The sequence below is a fragment of the Anneissia japonica genome, unplaced genomic scaffold (assembly GCF_011630105.1).
Source record: "Anneissia japonica isolate Jap-2015-1 unplaced genomic scaffold, ASM1163010v1 scaffold287712_len2945570_cov188, whole genome shotgun sequence".
In the NCBI taxonomy this organism is placed as follows: Eukaryota; Metazoa; Echinodermata; class Crinoidea; order Comatulida; family Comatulidae; genus Anneissia; species Anneissia japonica.
In genome coordinates, this window is record NW_022704401.1 from 2,324,454 (window position 1) to 2,330,145 (window position 5,692).

Consider the following 5,692-nt stretch of genomic DNA (forward strand, 5'->3'; position numbering starts at 1 on the left):
TAGTTCTCTAAGATTAATTGCATATCCCAGTCAACAATTAAAGAATGAATATTAAGTTTACTTTATTACTCATGTAGATGAACAAAAAATAGCTTTCAATCACTTAGTTAACATTTTAACGAATCAATGGCTTTACATCGCTGGTCAACAGAGCAAGTCTCCGTGGCGCAATGGATAGCGCGTTGGACTTCTATGGTATAAATCGATGACATTCAAAGGTTGCGGGTTCGAATCCCGCCGGAGATGCTCGTTATTATTTTTTTTCCAACTTTTCACAAATTTATTTCGGAGTGATTATTATCCCATGCTTCTTAGGAATACTCAGTGATAAATTCACAAATGATTCTAATTACAGATTATAATTTAAGAAAAAAGTTGATGAAATAATTTAAGCACGATTCCATTCCTTTTTATCTGTTTTCACTATTTAAATTGTTATCTTATAAAAAATAAAAATGAATAGGCCGAATAGTTATGATATATCGACTTTATAAAGAGCAAATAAGCTAGTTCTCTAAGATTAATTAGCATATCCCAGTCAACAATTAAAGAATGAATATTAAGTTTACTTTATTACTAATGTAGATGAACAAAAAATAGCTTTCAATCACTTAGTTAACATTTTAACGAATCAATGGCTGTACATCGCTGTACAACCGAGCAAGTCTCCGTGGCGCAATGGATAGCGCGTTGGACTTCTATGGTATAAATCGATGACATTCAAAGGTTGCGGGTTCGAATCCCGCCGGAGATGCTCGTTATTATTTTTTTCCCAACTTTTCACAAATTTATTTCGGAGTGATTATTATCCCATGCTTCTTAAGAATACTCAGTGATAAATTCACAAATGATTCTAATCACAGATTATAATTTAAGAAAAAAGTTGATGAAATAATTTAAGCACGATTCCATTCCTTTTTATCTTTTTTCACTATGTAAATTGTTATCTTATAATAAAAAAAATGAATAGGCCGAATAGTTATGATATATCGACTTTATAAAGAGCAAATAAGTTAGTTCTCTAAGATTAATTGCATATCCCAGTCAACAATTAAAGAATGAATATTAAGTTTACTTTATTACTAATGTAGATGAACAAAAAATAGCTTTCAATCACTTAGTTAACATTTTAACGAATCAATGGCTTTACATCGCTGTACAACCGAGCAAGTCTCCGTGGCGCAATGGATAGCGCGTTGGACTTCTATGGTATAAATCGATGACATTCAAAGGTTGCGGGTTCGAATCCCGCCGGAGATGCTCGTTATTATTTTTTTTTTCCAACTTTTCACAAATTTATTTCGGAGTGATTATTATCCCATGCTTCTTAGGAATACTCAGTGATAAATTCACAAATGATTCTAATCACAGATTATAATTTAAGAAAAAAGTTGATGAAATAATTTAAGAACGATTCCATTCCTTTTTATCTTTTTTCACTATTTAAATTGTTATCTTATAAAAAATAAAAATGAATAGGCCGAATAGTTATGATATATCGACTTTATAAAGAGCAAATAAGCTAGTTCTCTAAGATTAATTGCATATCCCAGTCAACAATTAAAGAATGAATATTAAGTTTACTTTATTACTCATGTAGATGAACAAAAAATAGCTTTCAATCACTTAGTTAACATTTTAACGAATCAATGGCTTTACATCGCTGTACAACCGAGCAAGTCTCCGTGGCGCAATGGATAGCGCGTTGGACTTCTATGGTATAAATCGATGACATTCAAAGGTTGCGGGTTCGAATCCCACCGGAGATGCTCGTTATTATTTTTTTTCCCCAACTTTTCACAAATTTATTTCGGAGTGATTATTATCCCATGCTTCTTAAGAATACTCAGTGATAAATTCACAAATGATTCTAATCACAGATTATAATTTATGAAAAAAGTTGATGAAATAATTTAAGCACGATTCCATTCCTTTTTATCTTTTTTGACTATGTATTTGTTATCTTATAAAAAATAAAAATGAATAGGCCGAATAGTTATGATATATCGACTTTATAAAGAGCAAATAAGCTAGGTCTCTAAGATTAATTAGCATATCCCAGTCAACAATTAAAGAATGAATATTAAGTTTACTTTATTACTAATGTAGATGAACAAAAAATAGCTTTCAATCACTTAGTTAACATTTTAACGAATCAATGGCTGTACATCGCTGTACAACCGAGCAAGTCTCCGTGGCGCAATGGATAGCGCGTTGGACTTCTATGGTATAAATCGATGACATTCAAAGGTTGCGGGTTCGAATCCCGCCGGAGATGCTCGTTAATGTTTTTTCACAAATTCATTTCCGAATGGTTCTTATCCGGGCCCATGCTTCTTAAGAATACTCAGTGCTAAGGACCGCCTATTTATTGCAATATTCATATTCATTATTAAAGGATTATTAGGCCTATTTTTTTTTTTTTTTTTTATTTAAGCAATATTTTGATTCCGTGATATGGCCTTTTAGATATTAATTGCAAAATTGAGCCCACATACTCACACATCATGAAGCATTGTTCTTATTTAAGTGAATAACGATAACATTTGTATACCAATTGTTTCAAATCCATTATTCATTCTAATTATTAATTAGGCCTATATTTTGATGAACTAATAAGAGTTGCCTTTTTGTTTTCTTCACCATGTAGGCCTAATAGGATAGGCCTATTTCATCTTTAAAAAATAGAAATGAGTAATATATTGATAAATCAACTTTATAAAGTGCAAAGGTTTCAAAGATTAATTAGCATAGGCCTACACCAATCAACAATTAACGAAAAAATATTAAGTTTATTTTAGCAAAATTAGATGAACAAAAGACTGCAATCGATTAAATTGGACATTTTGGCGAATCAATGGCTTTTTAAATATGGCTGCACAACTAAAAGTCTCCGTGGCGCAATGGATAGAGCGTTGGACTTCTGTGATGTACCGTAACACAATGATAATCGAAGGCGACATTGGTGACGGGGCCATGGCGATCAATATGAAAACTAATGTCGAACAACCAGTCAAGTCTCTGTGGCGTAATGGATAGCGCGTTGGACTTCTAAGTACGATACGATGAAATTCAAAGGTTGCGGGTTCGAATCCCGCCGGAGATGCCACTTTCTAGAAAATTTACCATAAGCCTATTGACACAGTATCTGAATGTTTCTTTCAGAGGCCTGTGGTTTTAGATGCCAAAAACATTTCTTACCAAATAGGGCCTGTGGCTGTACATCTTATAAATCCACGTATTGAAAGTATTGAAATACACGCCATCGTGTTGGGATTCAATATTTCGACATTAATTATGTCATCATCAGGAATGAAAAATTATCCATATTAGCAAGCTTATATGCACCAGTACCAAAAGTGTTTAACCAATCAAAACATTACCTCTAGTAGGTAACATAGTGATTTAAACAAAAGATCAAAGCATTCTAACTCTAATGATCAAAGATACCTACAAAAACAAAGAAAGCTCTTTTGAAGCTCTAAGCTCACTACCATTCCATCAATATGATTAATTATCCCTACATAATTTTCTGCTATTACCAGTCGAGGAAAAAATTAAATGATTATAAAATACCCGGACAATCATCTTGCTATTTAGAAATACAGCCTAATTACTTCAAAAAGAAGTAAAAAGCCTAATGATGATTATTTATTTGAAAATGCAATACAACCATATTTATATTAAAAAGTAAATAAATAAACAAATGAATTGTAAAGTAAATCAAAAATAAATAAATAAAATCTAAATTAGTTAAAATACAAATAAATAAATAAAAATATAAATAAATAAATACACAAATAAATAGATAAAAAAATATAGGTTAAGTAGGCCTAAAAAAATTTCCAGCGTAGAAAAAGTGGTGATAACTTTCTTGAACTGCATTTATTAAGGCTCTAGGGCCTACACTGTACAGACTACAGTAAATTGACCATTTTGATATGCTATGCTACTAACTCAAAATCCTGTCCGATGTCCGATTTCAGAGCCAGCCTGCATCGTGTGTGTGGTAGGGTAGGCCTACGGCACACAAAGGGTTAGGCCTAGGCCTACTACGTATTTTTGATAACCAATCAATTTGGTAATTCTTTTAACAACAGTTTGACCCAGGCCTAAACAAAGATAGTTAATTTAGCAGACTACCCACCCAGCCTTCCAAAACAACTTTACTTTTATCATAGAGAAAATAGAATATTTTCTGTATGCTTTTATTAAACCACCCGGAATGCTAAGAACGATGCTGCGGTAGAGAAAGCAGCCAACGTCATCAACATCTCGTATTCAAAAGAACTAGTCACATTAAAGCCGACAACCGTTACGTTCGTCTCCGTGGCGCAATGGATAGCGCGTTGGACTTCTAATGTTGTGACAGCTGGCATTCAAAGGTTGCGGGTTCGAATCCCGCCGGAGATGTTCTCTTTTTCGTATTTTTTTTTTTTTCATTTTTTACATCTTTATATCGATAATTGTCATCAAATATATACTTCAGTTCTATACTAGGCTGTACAATTTCTTTTTTAACGTTTAACTTCTAATTCTTAAATTAAAATATTAATACAGCCGCGCTACATGGATGATGAAATCACAACGCTGTGACGTAAACAGCATATATAAACTAGAGAGGGCGCAATTAACAATTCTCTCCTGGCGTTGTTTCGTACATAACACGCTCGCTACCAATAATATTCGAATACATTTCATTAGTTCTCATTCACCATTTCCATTTCGACTGAATTTACCGTTTGTTATTACGGTAGACCTTATAGGAGCGACATGCTACTACAATACAAGCTCTTACAATCTTCTTGTTTAGATTCCATTGGTCCTTAAACCAAGTACAAATAATTGTTTATGTTTTATACTTACAATGTATATTCAATTATTTATTTATTCCGTACAAAAATTAAAAAAAATGAATGAATATATAAAATTAAAACTAAACTTCAAGACCTACCGCACTATAACAACAGGACTTTACAATAGGAATTTTAACCATAGAAACATTTGGCTTAATAACAGATGTGTTTATTGTACATATTTTCGTTGTATTAAGTACGGTAGTAAGTTTGTAGAAGGCGAATTATTTAGAAAGCTGGTGATGGGTGGTTAGAATAGGCAAACATCAAACTTATCTGATCAATATGATTGCCAGTTGTTGTCACTGAATTGTTTCAGTATATACTGCTACCTATATATATATATATATATATATATATATATATAATATAATAATTATATATATAATTTTACTCATATTTATATATGAGAGTTTTATATGTATTTCTGATGTCTTGATGTGTCACGTCTTTTGGGCGTTTTCCCTTTGTTTGGACCTTGAGTCTGTGGAACCTGCCCTTTTGCTTCCTTTTTTATCTGTTTGTAAGTTGCAATAAATTGAATAAAGTATATAATGATATTCTAATGGGTATGATACTCGCCTAACGGGTATGATACATATCGAGAGGTTGCAGGTTCGAATCACGCCAGAAACTTTTTTAATACACATCTAAATAAAGTAACTTTTCGTTGAAGGACTATGCTTGATAGGATTATAATATCTTATTTTTATTCGAGCACTGTTATTATTTATCTATTTGTTTATATAGTATTGTGTAAGGTGCTACGTAGCAAAACTAATTTGAAAATTTATAGATCGTATCAAACATTCATCAACGCAAGTTCCTTATTAAAG

The 5,692-nt window shown here is 32.2% G+C and overlaps 1 protein-coding gene and 7 non-coding genes across 9 annotated transcripts in view; 7 read left to right on the forward strand and 1 right to left on the reverse strand.

The window, feature by feature from the left end:
• The window catches only part of LOC117104655 (mucin-12-like), a 44,449-nt gene that overhangs the window by 18,528 nt on the left and 20,229 nt on the right, over nt 1–5,692 (reverse strand). The gene's annotated exons all lie outside the window — the stretch shown is intronic.
• Trnar-ucu lies at nt 157–246 on the forward strand. The gene is given in 2 exon segments: nt 157–193; nt 211–246. It is a non-coding gene; the product is annotated as a tRNA-Arg (tRNA).
• Trnar-ucu lies at nt 665–754 on the forward strand. Its single transcript is given in 2 exon segments — nt 665–701; nt 719–754. It is a non-coding gene; the product is annotated as a tRNA-Arg (tRNA).
• Nucleotides 1,171–1,260, forward strand: Trnar-ucu. The gene is given in 2 exon segments: nt 1,171–1,207; nt 1,225–1,260. It is a non-coding gene; the product is annotated as a tRNA-Arg (tRNA).
• On the forward strand, nt 1,680–1,769 carry Trnar-ucu. Its single transcript is given in 2 exon segments — nt 1,680–1,716; nt 1,734–1,769. It is a non-coding gene; the product is annotated as a tRNA-Arg (tRNA).
• Nucleotides 2,189–2,278, forward strand: Trnar-ucu. The gene is given in 2 exon segments: nt 2,189–2,225; nt 2,243–2,278. It is a non-coding gene; the product is annotated as a tRNA-Arg (tRNA).
• On the forward strand, nt 3,018–3,106 carry Trnar-ucu. Its single transcript is given in 2 exon segments — nt 3,018–3,054; nt 3,071–3,106. It is a non-coding gene; the product is annotated as a tRNA-Arg (tRNA).
• On the forward strand, nt 4,324–4,413 carry Trnar-ucu. The gene is given in 2 exon segments: nt 4,324–4,360; nt 4,378–4,413. It is a non-coding gene; the product is annotated as a tRNA-Arg (tRNA).